This window comes from Petaurus breviceps, unplaced genomic scaffold (assembly GCF_028583685.1).
Source record: "Petaurus breviceps papuanus isolate PSGF00001 unplaced genomic scaffold, PetGlider_PUasm1.0 90842, whole genome shotgun sequence".
NCBI classification, from domain to species: Eukaryota; Metazoa; Chordata; class Mammalia; order Diprotodontia; family Petauridae; genus Petaurus; species Petaurus breviceps.
In genome coordinates, this window is record NW_027187358.1 from 1,762,553 (window position 1) to 1,779,767 (window position 17,215).

Sequence of the window (17,215 nt, forward strand, 5' to 3'; positions counted from 1 at the left end):
CTCACCTCCTCCTCCTGGCTCCCTTAGCTTCTTTTAAGTCTCAGCTAAGAATCACCCGTCACATCATGATGTCATTGCTCCTCTTGGAAAAAAACAAAGGACAAAAAACAAACAAATAAAAATATTGTATTCTACAGGACACTGTTCCCACTGTTCTCTTAATCCTAGTGCCTTTCCTCTGCCAATTAAATCTCTTTCATATTCTATATTAGTTTGCTCATAGTTCTTTGCATGTAGTCTACACCATTAGAGTATCAGCCCCTTGAGATGAGGGATTGACTTTTACCTTTCTTTGCTAATGCTTAACTCTGCAAATAAGCTTAATAAATGATTAGTGACCAAGCGAGTGACTGGACAAAGACAACTCATAAATGGGAACTAGGAGGAGGGAGAAAGTGTGATAGAATGTTTTGGAAATGACTAGGAAGTGGTATACACAATGTGGTTTCACAAATTCTAATGCCCTGTCTCTGTGTGTTTGTACCAGTAGTAAGAATCAAATAAATTGGGTCATACTTGGAAAGTTTAGCCTCCACATCTCTGTCTCTTACAATCCTTGGTTTTCTTGATGACTCAGTTTAGTTATCACTCAGTGTTGGAAGCCTTTCTTATTTTTTCCTAGTAACTTTTCCTCTAAAGATATCTTGTGTTTGATTTGTATATTGCTACATATGTAGTCCCTAATGTCTCCATTAAGTTCTCTGAGGACCGGGACTATTGTCCTTTTGTCTTTATAGTACCAGCATTTAGGACAGTGCCTGGTAAATAATAAGTACTGAATAAATTCTTGATCATTGATTCAAGATAGTGAACATCTATATTTATTTATTTACTTGCAATCAGTATTGTGTCCCGGCAATTTTTCCCAATAGCTTTATCTATGACAAAAGTCCTATTCCATCACAACATATTCATTTTTTGTCTTCCCTTTTAGATGATCTCCCTACAATAAAGGATTCTATTTTGCCTCTTTTCCTGTCCCACTGCTTTGCACAGTCTCTGATGCACACACAGTAGGCTCTTATTTATTGTTTATTTATGGGATTCATAGTCTATTTTTTGAATTATCAATGACAATTTGGGGTATAAATTTGTTGTATGAATGTCTGTCACACTAGTTCATGAAAGAGAGAAGTCTTAGTATGCATAGGTCTAGTTATATTTTATCTTGCCAGATATTTGGTATTAAAATGTTGCCACTTGTGATGATATGTTACATAATTTCAACCATTTTCTTAAATAATTTTGTTGATGAATTAATCTGGACTCTTTAAGGCTATCAAAACAAATTTTGTGGGTAATGGTCTATTCTCAAATCCCTTAATTCCTATAAATAAATCTACATAATACAGTCAGTAGTTAACACTTCTTTGCTACTGTATTGCTAATAGAATTCATATGGATGATGCCTATCATGGGCCTTTTGATCCCATTGTTGAATCTTAATGCTTTTATAGCATCCATCCAGGGGGAAACAAGTTTTGGTTAAAATCAATAGATCCCATGACTTGTACCTATTTTTAGTTCCATTATTGCTCTGCCAGGTGCTGGATATTTGTCCACAAGTATTTCTATAAGTTTTCAAACTATATATCATATACCCTAAGGACATCTATGTATCTTCTTCCTCCTTTATATCAATGAGGCATTCTGGTATTACTATGGCAATCTGCAAGGCTGCATATATCTTTAACAGGTACTACAAATCGACAATGGGTTGGGCCCAGAACTGAGTAAGAGGAGACAGGGTTGAATTAATTAGATGAAATTTTAAAATTTTTTTAATGACCAAATTTTTACCCAAAACAAAATCTATCTGTATGTTAATAGTATACCAGTGACAATTTATGGGTATTAATCACAGAATGCTTTAGTTAAATCAAGGCAGCAAGGACGTATTAAATACATATGTGCCAACAACTGTGTGATTTTCTAGAGATACTAAAAAAAAAAAAGAAAAGAAACATTTCCTTCTCCCAAGGAGCTAAAAATTTAGAGGGAAAGAAAATAAACAATGTGTATGTTTGCAGATATTATATAAGGATATGGAGATACATGGAATATATAATGTAATATACAATCCATATCATAATGTATAGCTATAATATATTATACATGTGATATATTTGTGTATATGTTTATATATTATGCATGTGATAAATTGGAAGTATTCTCAGAGGAAAAGAAGTAAAATCAAAGACAACCGAGAAAGATTTCTTGCATAAAGTGAGCCTTCAGCAGATATATGAAGAAAGCCAAAGAAGCCATTAGCAAGAGCAGAGGAGGGAAAGAATTCCAGGCATAAGACAATTAAAATGCCCAGATTCAAAAGATACAGTGTTTTGAGTGAAGAACAAGGTAGCCACTGGCTTTGAAATGCTGAGTATGAGATGGGATGTAAAAAGACTGGAAAGTTAGAATGGGGTTAGGTTATAAAGGACTTTAAAATCTAAATAGAAGGTTTGAAACAGAATTATAGCTTTAAAAGCCAAACAAAGCTCTTAGAAATGATAGAAAGCCAATAGAATTTATTGAATGGGGGTAGTGAAATTGACATGGTCATATTTTGGAATGTCACTTTCCAATCTCTAAAGAATAGAAAGTAAGGATCATACAAAGCACCATGGAGAAGCTGATAGTGGGCATCACCTGATTATAACCATTAAATTATGTAGAAAAATCTGTGTGAAGATCTCATCATAGAAGCCCATAATAAAAATAATTTGAACTAGTAATACAGTGAGACATAAAGATAATCAATAGAAAGCTTTTGTGATTCATTGGCCTTGTTTTATCAACAGAATGTGAAAAACACTAACAGAACGTCGGGTGGAATAAATGTGGGGATCATATTGATCAACATGGACAAGAGTTATGTAAGATTCTTATGATTGGGTTGTGATCTGTGTTGTTGGCATGAATATCCTTATTGTTGAGATGACTAGCCTATTGAAATATTAGAGCATTGAAATATAGAATGGAATTGAAAGGTTAGAATTTCATTGGGAGTGATGTGATAGGCAATCCAATCTTACAGTTGGTGACATGTATCCACATACATTGTTCCTTTTTGGAAAAAGGAGGTGGAAGCAGGTCCATACTATGGACAGTATGAGGCTAAGGTTGAAGGTGTTCTTATTATTGCTTTGGAATTTCAAATGTAACAGGAGACAGACATGGTAAGGCACAGAATAAGTATACTTGTAACCCATGTGTCTACAATTCTTATCCCCAAATGCTTCAAATCCCTGATTATCATCCTCTCTATCCCAAAGAAACATTGAAAGTATGACCATATTTAATGGCACTTATAAACAAAGAAAAATATGGATCAAAGTTTAGGATTAAGGTTAATGGAGAAGCATTATACTTTTCAAATATCTTATCCCTTTTTGGGATCCTTAATTTCTGTTTATTCTTTTTTTCTCTAGTTCATTCCCTGATTATCTAATAAGTAAACATACATTTTGGCATAGTGGTTATAAGCCTAGTTAAAAGGCTCTAGTAATCAGTGGAGAATGCCAACAATAATACACAATAAAACTGGTATTTAGAGCAGTGGGGATAAACATTGCTTCTTTTTTTTTTTTAATGTTTCCTCTTGTTTCTGGCTGCTGCTTCTCAGAGGCTAAGGTGAGCTCAAGATTAGAGAAATCTCTCATATTTTATTTTTGTCCTTAGTTGATGTGGTATTTGATTATTGAAATTAAGTCTATATATAATTTCCCTGAAAAGAAAATGCCTCCCTTCAACATTTTTTTGCTAAAAAACAAAAACAAAACAAAACATAAAACCCGAGCATTTTTATTCTCCATGTATTAGGATATTTCTATCTCAAGACAAAATACATCATCCAGGAAGTCATGGTACTTTTTTCTGTAAATTTTCAGTTAACAGGGCATAATGGACTGCCACCACTTATCCTGGAAAATATTGACACTTAGGAAAAAAAAAAGTTGGAGCAACCGTGATGTGGCTTTCTGATTTCCGTATTAAGAATTACATCTATTTATTTCAGAACTTTCTGCAGATATCCTAACAGAAATTTTCATCAGAGCAGATTGGAGAAGCATTTTGCTCATTCCAAGTATTGCAGTGATCACCAGTATACATTTCATTTCTCTCCAAAATGACTTTCATTTCATCCTGCATCTGTCAGAGCTATTAATTTTTTGGATGCATTTATCAGATAAACTTGGTCTTCTCCTCAGGCAACCTATATTACATCATGGGGCATGCATGTTGTTTGCTATCAGAGGACAAACTGATAGCTAAGGAGAACAGAAGTAAATTATATATATGAACTGTGTTATCTATGGAAAAAGCTCCTCTGATATGGATGCTAAGTTCTACTCAGAAGACACCCCCAATTTCTCTAGTTTTTTTTTTTCCTAGAAGCAAAAGATGGAATTTGTATCATTGTACGTGTGTTACTAAATTACTGGACAATGATGATATTCCATTCCCTGTGATGTGCACTGGGGAAACAATGGTTAGAAACACCAGAAGAAAATCAGTCTCTGTCTTCAAAGATCTTACAGCTTAGCTAGAGCTGACAGCATGAACATAGACATATGCAAAATACACATAAGGGGATAGTGGCGCTATCAGTTTCCTGAATGATCAATATATTTTATATTTCCAACAAGACCCTAGGTTACATTGGGAGCTACAGCATTAAGGATAAGGGTACATGATGGTCATATATACACACATGCATGCATATATACATATATACCTATATAAACAGATATAGACAGATGGATAGATATAGATATGTATGTATGCATGTATGTATGATGTATTTGGATGTATGTGCATATACATCCACATACATAAATAAATATTCACACTTTTTCCTCTCTCATTAGAATGTAATTTCTTTGAAGACAATGACTCCTTTAATTCCTAGGATTTAGCACTTGACACATGATAAAATCTTAATAAGTACTTCTTTACTGATTGACTGACTGAGCAGAAATTCCCTCCACAATGCAGACCAGCAACTCTACCTGTAATTTGTAGTCTTTTGTGGAAATAGTTGTTAAATGTCTTGCTCATAATCAAAACTATTATATGTGAAAAACAGAAACTGAATCCAATTTTTCCTTATTCCAGAGACCCACCTCCCCTCCCCAATCTGCAATCTATTTAATCATATTGCCTCAAGGGCAATCATATTTGGTTAAGTTCCTAGGAAAGTAAACCAAATAGTAATCTCTCAGGATTAGAATCCAATCTAGCAAATTTCCCTTTTATAATACTTTTTACAACCAAGAAGGATAACACTTAGAAAGATTCTCCCTACCCCACCCTTAATTTGATCAGCTTAAACAGATTTTTAAAAAATAAATCTAAGAATTTAAAAATTGATATTTATTAATTTACTTATTCATTCATTCATTCATTTAGCTTTTTGGAGGGGAGAACACAGGGCAATTAGGGTTAAGTGACTTGCCTAAGGTCACACAGCTAGTAAGTATGTCAAGTGTCTGATGTTGGATTTGAACTCAGGTCCTCTTGACTCCAGGGCCAATGCTCTCCTTACTGCACCACCTAGCAACCCCTATTGATTTATTTTTAACATTCTTTTCTTTTTAAATTCTGACTTCCAGATTTTCTCTTTCCCTTTCATTCCCCTCCCCACTAAGAGAAGTGATTATTTTCTATTATATTAATAACCAAATAAGAATGAGGTTTTTTTTCCCTTTTATTTCCTCATTTAGGGACTACTCCTTTAAGGTCAGTCAACTTCAGAAGAATTGTTAAGATTGGTGTAATTCTCCAGGAACATTCTCTTCAATCTTGGAGGCCAAAAACCCTTAGAGTCTTCCTTTCCCAGAAATGTGTGTTTGTGTGTGTGTGTGTGTGTGTGTGTGTGTGTGTGTGTGTGTGTTTCACTAGGTAAAAGAAGCCATTTATTGACTCATTTCTTACCTGGTCTTAATCACTGAACAGGCACTACCTCAGTCAAGCTGAGAACCTGGGAAAAACCTTAGCATAAAAAAGACATGATCTCCCACTGCATCTAGGGCTATCTCCAGTCATCTTGATTTACATCTTGGCACTGGACCCAGATGACTCTGGAGGAGAAATTGAGGCTGGTGATTTTGCACAGCCCTTCCTCAATTAAATCTAATTTACATACAAATCATGGCATTACCTTCCTCATCTCATGGTCCTACTTGGCAAGGAAAGACAAACAACAACCTCAATCTCTGGAGGGACCCCACCCAACTAGGAGACGTTGCATTAGAGGATTTTTGGCCCTCTTTTACCAAACTTTTAATTATTTTTATTTCTTTTGTTGTTTTTAAAAATATTTATTTATTTATTATTAGTTTGCAAACTTCACTTGCATAAGATTTTGAATTTCACATTTTCTCCCCCTTCCTAAGACGGCATGCAATCTGATAAAGGCTCTACACATACATTCATAAATATAATTGCACATTAGTCATGTTGCAAAGAAGAATAAGAATCAATGGGAAGAACCATGAGAAAGAAAAACAGAGAGAGAGAGAGAGAGAGAGACAGAGAGAGAGAGACAGAGAGAGAGACAGAGAGAGAGAGAGAGAGAGAGAGAGAGAGAGAGAGAGAGAGAGAGAGAGAGAGAGAGAGAGAGACAGAGAGACAGAGAGAGACAGAGAGAGACAGAGAGAGACAGAGAGAGAGACAGAGAGAGATAGCAAATGGTATGCTTCAATCTGTATTCAGACTCCATAGTTCTTTTTCTGGATGTGGATAGCATTTTCCATCAAGAGTCTTTTGGAGTTATTTGTCTTATACCTTTGCATTGCTAAGAAGAGCTAAGTCTATCAAAGTTAGTCATCTCACTCTATTGCTGTTACTGTGTAAAATGGTCTCCTGATTCTGTTTACTTGACTCAGCATTAGTTCATCTAAGGCTTTACAGGTCTTTCTGAAGTCTGCCTGCTCATCTGTTAATTCTCTTTTCATAATTTATTTACATTTCCACAATTTTTCCTCTAATGCTTTTTTCACTTTCTAAAGCCTTCCTAGAAATTCTTCTTGACCTTGGGGACAATGAGTATTTTTTTTTAACACTGCACTTGTAGTTCTTTTCACATTGTTATCTTCTAAGATTATGTCTTGATCTTCCATGCTTAGTACTGTTGTATGGTCAAGCTCTTTTTTTTCTTCTTTGCTTATTTTTCCAACCTATTTCTCAACTTTGAACTTTATGTTAAAGTTGGGCTCTACTCACTTAGGGAGGGGAGGCACTGTCTCAAGCTTTAGCCTTTTTTGTGCTGCTATTTTCTGAGCTAGTAGTGAGGATCTTCAATTTTTCAGTGCTTCCCAGGTGGTGTGATCCTGGGAGAGGTATGATCACTGCTCTCCTGGTTTCTACTCTGGTCTTTACCCAGGAAGGGCTCTTGCTTCCTTGCAGTTAGAAATAATAGTGCTCCTTTAATCCTTGTGACTGTGGCCAGGTTCCCTATTGCCTTGTGATTGATCACAAATGCTTCTCTCTACCCTAAAACTGTGACCCAGAACTGTTTACATGCAGTATAGTTGCTAATCCATGCCAGCAAAGAAGGCTCCCCTTGAACCACTTACCTACTAATTATCTGACCCCACTTCCTTACCATGTATAGGCTGAGAGTTCTCAAAGTTGCTGCTGTTATGTAGAACTATGTTCAAGATCCACTGTTAGTGATACCACCATGTGAAGGACCTGGCATTACAAACTTCTCCTGTGGACCTCCTAAATTGTCTTAGACTGAAAGAAATTTTTCCCTTTGAATTTCTGTTGTCTCTGCTGGTCCAAAATTTGATTTGAGGGATTAAAGTTGTTTGGAAGGGAATGTTGGAAAAATCAGCTGGATCCTCTCCTGTACTCTGCTATCTTGGCTCCTGGAAGGCACCAAAATTAAGAGACGACACTTTTGTTGAGCTTAAGAGGCTGAAACCTACCCTTGGAGTTTTTTCTCCTTTTTCTAGAACTTTCTTTATCCACAATTTGAGGGCACAGCAAAGCTGTTTCACAGTGATAAAGACTAACTTTGTCAGAAATTATTTAGAAGTGGTTTTCTGTCTCCCTTCTATACTGTGTTTTTGTGTTCATTATAAGGTCTCTGGAAAGCAAGGACAGAGCTAGGTTGTTACAAATCACAGTTGCCTTGGTTTTCTGGGTAACTTTACTCATGTAATGGATAAGATTAGCTTGTTTATCTTACCAGGAATGTTAACACCAAAAGAGGCAAACAGAGAATGTGAGTTCATGTTGAGTAGCATTTACTGACACTGTGATGAACATCAATTTACAACTTGATATTTTTTATTGAATTGGAGGTCACTTCAATATCTAGAGTGTAGCAAACTTACTTTAAATAAAAATAAGATAGTTTTTCAATGAAGCATTCTTTGACCTTCATTTACCATTCCCTACAGTATATGAAGTACTGTATTGACTATTTCTCAAATGGTAGACATTCAATAATTTTATAATTTTGGCCATATTTTTCAGTCATATGCACCTACATAACTCATACCTCTGTGAAGATATATGCATATTAATGTATGCAGAAATGGAAGGATAGATTATCATACTGGCATCTTTCTGTGCCCTGACAAATGTCATGTCATGTCATGTCATATCATATCATGCTATCTTATGTTATGTTTGTTATGTTGTATTGTTATATTATGTTTGCTGTGTATGTTGTATTATGCTATGTTGTTACGTTATGCTATGTTATATTATCACATGGTTTCATTTCTCCATATAATTAATTGATTTTTATTTTCGTCCTTTTAAATTCTTTTGATTCTTTCAAATTCAGGCAGAAAATGCAGAATTAAGTGGTTTTGGAAAGCAGAGATAGTGCTGAGAGATCAAATAATGAATAGGGACTAGACCTGTGATATTAATAGCATAAGGAACTACTAGAAGAAGGAACTCCCTTTATGCATGCATATCAGCAACCTCTCCGAAACTTATAATCATAGAGAGCTCTTTAGGAAACTGAGAGGTTAAATCACTTGCCCAGAGCAATGAAGCTTATATGTTTCAGAGCTGCAACTTGGTCCCAGGTCTTCCTGGCTTTGAGAACAATTCTATTCACTACATTCAATGCTACTGTCACAAAAGAATAACAGACAAATACACCATCAATTTACTTATTTTTTTCTTGTTCTAATCTTCTTTCATAACCCTATCTTTGAAAGTTCTCTCTCACATTCCTAATTTCCTGCGAATCTGATCTTATTTCTCTCTCTGCTTTTTGTTATGCAATTTTTTGTCACCATGCCTTTACTCATGCTGGACACAAAGATAACATTGGATATTTCCTCTTCAACTCACATCTTCACCCCATCTTTTTTTTTATTTTTAATTAGGCAAAAGAAGACATCCTTTGCCTCATTTCTTAGCTAGGTTTAATCACCAAAAGGGCATTGCCTCAGTCAAACTGAGAATCTGGGAAAGACATTAGCTTAAAAAGGCCAAGGTCTCCCACTACATACAGGGCTATTTTCCAGTTATCCTGAAGTATTTCTTGCTACTGGATCCAAATGACTCTGGAGGAGAAAGTGAGGCTGGTGACTTTACACAGTCATCACTCACTTAAATCCAATTCACTTGCAAGTCATGGCATCATCTTTTTGATGCCAATGTCCTCTTTGAGAACTAAGGACAAACAACAACCTATGAGTAGTACTAGCTGCCCCACAGGGAAGCAATTGGTCAGGTCCAGTTGAGCAATATGACTACTTCTTCCTCTCCTCTCCTCTCCTCTGCTCTCCTCTCCTCTTCTTTCCTCTTCCCCCCTTTCTTCTCCCCTCTCTCTTCTCCTCTCCTTCAATTACTTCTGTCCTCATAGGGTATCATGCCCTTAGCTGTGGGTACTCTGTCCAAAAAAATGTAAATTTTGATCACCGAAACCTGGCAAAGTATCTTGGGGTTTATGGGGGAGATGTCTTTTTTAAAGACCAGGTCTTAAACCCAAATCACTCTGGCTCTCATTGATTGGCCAACAATAGGTCCCAGCCCAAACCCCACCTGGTCATGGTTTGGCTCACAAAGAATATAAGTAGCAACTATTTCTCTTTTGGTCACAACCCTGAGGGTCTTCCCCTCCCAGATTTATCTTTTTTCACTAGGTAAAAGAAGGCATTAGTTGCCTCATTCAGCCTTCATCACTGAATGGGCATTGCCTAGGTCAAACGGAGACCTGTGACAAACTTTAGCTTCAAAAGTCCATAGTCTCTCACAACATCCAGGGCCATCTCCAATCCTTCTGATCTATATCTTACCACTGAGTCCAGCTGGCTGTGGAGGAGAAAGTGAGGTTTGTGACTTTGCACAGTCTTCTGTCGCTTAAATCCAATTTACTTGTAAGTTATGTCATCACCTTCCAGATCTCATGGTCCCCTTAGAGAACAAAGGACAATCCACTACAACAAATACTTTCTTAGTACTCATACTCATCTCTTTCTTATTGGTCCAAATAAACTACTCCATGATTGCATCTCCTCTGCACCATCTCTTCTACTGAGTCAAATAAAATGATGTCTTTCTCCTTTAGTTTCTCATAGTCCTCTTGGACTTTTCATTTATCTCACTCTACAATGTGCCACAATTGGTGTCCTTATCTTTCATCTGATTTCAGCTGTAAATTCTTTAGGAACAGGGATTATGCTCTATCCTTGTATTCCTAGCACATAGCTCAGTATCATATACATAGAAAATCAATTTTAAATGTTTTAATTTGTATCTTTTGTTTTATATCAACTACATTCTTCAATAGGGCAGCTTAGTGACACAGTGCTGAGTGTGCAGTTAAGAAAACTCATCTTCCTGAGGTTCAAATCTGGTTTCAGATACTAACTGTATGACCCTAGGCAAGTAAATTAACCAATTTTGTTTCAATTTCCTATATGTAAAATGAGCTAGAGAAGGAAATGGCAACACTCCACCATCTCTAACAAGAAAACCCCAACTGGCTTCATAACAAATCAGACACAACTGAAAATGACTAAATAGCAAAACATTCCTCAATATGGCTTCCCCTTTTCACTTTCAGAGAACCATTCCTTATAAGAAAGAACAAAATATGAAAACAGTTCAGCAAAATGAGTATATGCAATGTCTAATACCCCCTAATTGTGCAAAGGAATGAGACATATTTTTGCACACCTTCTTTGAGGGGGAAATATGATGATTCTTATTTCACATTTAACTTCTCTTTTTTTTGCTGTTCCACTTTTCCCATCTTTATTATTATAGTATGTGTATGTATTATTTTGCTGGTTCTGACTGGGTCACTTTCTATCAGTTCGCATGAGTCTTCTCATTTTTCTCTGTATTAAGCACTTTCATTATTTCATTCAATATTAATCATCTGTATTTTTTTTAAAGAGCTAAGTTCTCCATGTTGATTTTTTTTCATTTATTCATTAGGAAATGACTTTTGATACAATAATTTTTTATTTCATTTAGTTCTAAGTTAGTATTCCAGGTAAACCTCCTCCCTTCTTACAATATTGTCATCAATGCCGTTGAACTCCTGGGAAGACTATAAAAAGTCTTCATTTACAACTCTTTTGGGAAGCAGAGAGGGGAAAAAAAGAATTACTCTTTTCAGAAAAGGACTGGATGCAATAATGACTATCTCTTGATTGAAGAATAGGAGACTACAGGAGGTAGAGTCAAGATGGTGGAGTAGAAACAGGACTTCCATGCAGCTCCCACTTCCACCTTCTCCAGTATATGTAGAAAATGACTCTAAACAAACTTTAGAGCTACATAACCCACAAACTGACAGAGAGAAACTACCCTCCCACTGAAGACCGCCAGGCAGGCTGGCAGGAAGGGGCCATCACAGCACTCTGGAAGATGAGCCCAACCTCCTCCCTCTTTCTTCCCCCACCCCCTTCCCTAGGTTTTAGCCTTAGGGTACCCTGATCAACCATGGCTAGAGGGACATTGGGAGCGTAGATCACCAGTAGCTATGTCAGTTTCCAGAATTATCAACTCATAAATGACAAAGACAAAATGAGAGGTCAGTGGACTTTGGGAACAGGGAGTCCAGGAGTGAGGTCTGACCTCTTCCCCCAGGGAGAGAAGCAGCTGAGGCATGGAGGCCTCAACCATGTGGCTGCTTCAGACCTCCTCACCTGCAGATTGTAGAGGGACCAAGTGACAAGTCTGAGGGGTAATCACTCTTGCTTTAAACTCTTTGTATCTGGATCACTGTCTAGGGTGGAGGTGCTGGGGTGTGTGACCAGTGAGCCAGAGTGTGTGGAGGCTTCAGAGAGGGCAGCCAACTAATAGCACTGGCAGCTGAGAAAACCACAGTTATTTGGGACAAAGATTTCCTCTCTGGAAGCAGAGTTCTACTATGGCAAAAAAAGCTCAAAAATCAAGTAATTGAGTAACAACATGAGCAAGCAAAGAGTAAGCTCAGCAATTAGACTTTAGACTCTTATTTTGGGGACAAAAAGGATAAAAGCATGGAACAGGACGAAGAAAATGAAGTTACAACTCCTGCACCAAAAGCTTCCAAGACAAATATCAACTGACTACAGGCAATGAGGACCTTAAGAAGGATTTTTGAAAACCAAATAAGAGAAGTGGAGGAAAAATTGGGAAGAGAAATGAGAATGATGCAAGAAAATCATGAAGACAGAGTAAACAACCTGATTGAAGAAAATAACACCTTAAAAATGTCAAATGGCAAAAGAGGCTCAAAAAGACAATGAGAAGAATGCCTTAAAAAGCCAAATTTACCAGATTGAAAAAGAATCTCAAAAGCCCACTAAAGAGAATAATTCCTTCAGAATTAGATTGGAGGAAATGGAAGCTAGTGACTTTATGAGAAATCAAGATACTATTAAACAGATAAAAAAATGAAAAAAAAATAGAAGGCAATGTGAAATATCTCATTGGAAAAACCACTGCTCTGGAAAATAGATCCAAGAGAGATATTTTATAGATTATTGGATTATCTGAAGCAATCAAAAAAAAAAGAACCTAGAAATCATCCTTCAAGAATTTCTCAAGTAAATTTGCCCTGAAGATTTAGAACCAGAGGGCAAAGTAGAAGTTGAAAGAATCTACCAATCATCTCTTGAAAAAGATCCCCCCCAAAAAACTCCTAGGAATATTATAACCAGTTTCTAGACCAAGCAGAGAATATTACAAACAGCCAGGAAGAAACAATTTGAATATTGTGGAAACACAATCAGGATAACACAGAATCTGGCAGTTTCTATACTGAAGGATCAAAGGGCTTGAAAAATGACATTTTAGAGTTCAATGGAGCTGGGATTAAAACCAAGAATCACCTACCTAGCAAAACTGAGTATCATGTTTCAGGGGAAAATATGGTGATTCAATGGTATAGAGGACTTTCAAGCATTCATGATGAAAAAATGAGAGTTGAGTAGAAAATTTGCCACTCAGATACAAGAAGCAAGAGAAGCATGAGAAGGGAAACAGGGAAAAGAAATGATAAGGAACTTATCAGAGTTGAACTACTCACATTCCTGTATGGAAAAACAATAATTTAAACGTATGAAACTTTTCTCGGTATGAGAAAATATATGTGTATATATATATATATGTAAGTATAAACACACACATAAATGTATATATTTCTATATAGGAGGGTATATGGTGTATGAGTACATATGTGACTGTGTGTGTATATATGTGTACAGGTATACACAGACAATGGGTCTATCATTGAATAGAAAGGGATGACCTTTAAAAGTGAAATTGAGAGATGAGAGAGGAATATAATGAGGGGAGATGGGGAGAGACAGAATGGGGTAAATTATCTCATATAGAAGAGGCAAGGGAAAACTGTTACAATGGAGGGGAAGAACAGGGAAGCAAAAAGGAATGAGTGAACCTTACTCTCATTGAATTTGGCTTAGGGAGGGAATGACATACACACTAAATAGGGTAGTAAGAGAGTAGGGGGGGAAGGGGATGAGAGGGGGTTGATGGAGGGAGGGCAGGTTGGAGGGGAGGGAAGTTGGAAGCACACACTTTTGAAAAAGGACAGGGTTAAAGTAGAGAATAGAACAAGTGGGGGTGGGATAAGATGGAGGGAAATATAGTCAGCCTTTCACAATATATTCACTATGGAAAAATTTTGCATAGCTACACATGTACAACCTAAATTGAATTGCTTATCTTCCCAATAAGGGTGGATGATGAGACAAGAAGGGAAAGAATCTGGAAATCAAAGTCTTAAAATCAATTTTTTTTAAATATATATATGTATATAATTATTTTTTTACATGCAACTAGGAAATAACATATACAGGCTTTGGGGCATAGAGATCCATCTTGTCCTACTGGAAAGTCAGAGAGGGGATGGGGCAGGATATAGGAGAGAGCAGATTGGGGGAGGGGGTATTCAATGGGATCGCTGTTTTGGAGTGGTGGGTAAGGGAAATATGGCGAGAAAATTTATAACTCAAAATCTTGTGGAAATTAATGATGTAGACTAAAATTACACATAAAAATAAATTGGAAAAAAAAAGAAATTTAATAACTTAAGAAAAACAGGAAACCATAACAAAAATTGTCCCGGATGCCTTGCCTGATTTCCATCAAAAGATGTAGCCTGTCTTGCTAGTCAATTAGTCAGGTTACAGTCACACAGGTTCAGATGGATGGTGGCATGGGGGGGGATCATAACCTTCCTAAAGGTTCAAAAAAGAATGTTAAACCATCACTAAAGCCCAATACAATACATATAGTATGTCCAGAGGAATACAAAAACAGCATAACCTGAGTGGCATCATACATGACTAAAGTACTGAAGGTTTCAAACATGATGTCTCTTTCTGTGTCATCTTTTCTCTGTTGACTTTGGGGTTCAGGGCTGCGCAGCTAGGTTGCACAATGGATAGAGTTCAAATCTGCCCTCAACTAGCTATCTGATATTGTGCAAGACATGTAACCTCTGCATACTTCCATTTCTTCAACTGTAAAATTGGGATAATAATAGTGCTTTCCTTATGGTATGGTTGTGAAGACAGAATGAGATACTTTTAAAGTGCTCAGTATAAAACATAGGCACATAAACTTATCGTTTTCTTTCCTTTTTTCTTTCCCTTGGGGCAGGGTTGGGAGGAGGTCCTATGAGCACGGTATTTTTCCAGTGGAGATTCAGAGTTCATTGTAGAACAATGTGGTGTCAAATCTTCCCCATATTGATTTTGGTAATGCTATGTTCAATGGGGTTACTTGAAGGACAGCATATTTTTTTTTGAGCTAGGTCTGATTACCCATTAGGGGTTTTTATTTTTTTGGTTCATTTCTAGTATTATACCCTCATGTCTGGGCTGTTCAATAATGGAAGGAAAGACATAAATTTCAGATAAGTGAATATTTCTGTGTGTGTTTGTGAGAGATAGGGAGACAGAGACCGAGAGATAGAGAGAGAGAGACAGAGACAGACAGACAGAGACAGAGAGGCAGACACAGAGAGACTGCCAGAAACACTGACAGACTCAGAGGGAGACAGATAAACAAAGAAAGAATGAATCCCATTTCTTCTCTGAGAGTAGCTCTGAAAATGGAGAAATATGTACTAATTATTTTTCTGTTCTATTGCATTCTATTACAAGAAAGCTCTAGATTTTGATTTCACTTTGGATTTCTTAAATACTCAGGTATTTTGATACAAAATCATAAAAAGCAATACTCTTAAAGGAATATTTGCCTTAGAAGGAAGGGCAGGGACCAGCTAGTAGGATGGCAATGTGTGTGAGAAAGGGGAGTATATACTACAGTTGCCTATAATGAGTAGCTGGATATTGCTTTGCTCATATTAGGCTTCTATGGATCTACTTAGATATTGATTGATCTTAGACTACTTTGTTTTGGCCAGGTAAATTTGCATTGTCTTCTAGATATAGAATATGGGAATATTTATATTAAATCCAGCAATGGTCAAATGTGATTAAATTATTCAATATTTATATAAATATTCAAAGACCTTTGGTAGTGAGGGTTCATGTACTCCCTCTACTGACACATATTATGACTCCTTAACATTTAGTAAATAATTTTTAGAGAACGTCAGAAATCCATCATTTGTAGCTAGTCTGGTACTAAAGCTCTCTGAAGTGAGATATGGTGAGTCTTGGATAACAGACAATACTGCACCCAAACTCATGGTTTCTCCAGTGCAGTATTTGTCAATGCTTGTCCTCTGCCTGCTTAGAGTTTAAGCATTTAGGGTCAAACATACTTGCCATGATGAGACAATGGAGAAGGACATTAATGGAAGAACAATATTATAAGTATCAAAAAGACATTTCCACATATCAATTATTGTTGTAGGTCATTTTTTTCAGTAGAGTCCATCTTTATGTGACACCATTAGAGTTTTCTTGGCAGAAATAATGGAGTTTGCCATTTTACAGGTAAGAAAACTGAGAAAAATAGGGGTTATATATATATATATATGTAATAAAGAAACATATATTTATATAAATAAATATAGCTAGTAAGTATGCTAGGCCAGATTTGAACTCAGAAAGATGAATCTTCCTGACTCCAGGCCTGGGGCTCTATCCACCTCACCAACTAGCTGACCCTGTATCTTATAGACTCTTGATTTCATGCAGACTTCCATCGCCTCATCAGTAAGATAACCTGGGTTCATATCTTGTCAGTTACTCTTGTGGAATATCAGGCAAGTCATTTAATCTTGGTTATTGTGATGAAAAAACACTCTATAAACATTAAAGTAGTATATATACACACATGTGTGTGTGCATGTGTGTATGCATATATACACACACATGCACACAGAAATTTATGTATATGTATGTATTGGTATGTACATCTGTGTATGTATATGTGGGTGCATATATATATATATATAAATATATATCCTGTCAATATAATTGTTATTTTAATTGTTTTATAGTTCAGATAAAGGGAAGGATGGTGAAAACACAATTCTTTAAAAATAGAGAAGAAGGTAGTAACACTATCTGGATCAGTCCCCTTCCAGGATAAACTCATCACTTCTAAACTCACAACCATGTTCCTAACTCAAGCCTTGATTGACATTACCTCCCTTGATTTCCTCTCTCCTCTGACTGAAAGGCTGGAGTCTGGACTACAAATCTCTTCTCAATTCCTTACCTCATGGAAGATAGTAACTGGACTTTCAGTTCACTCCACTTTGCATCTGCTTCTCTTCCTGGTTTCAACTCCC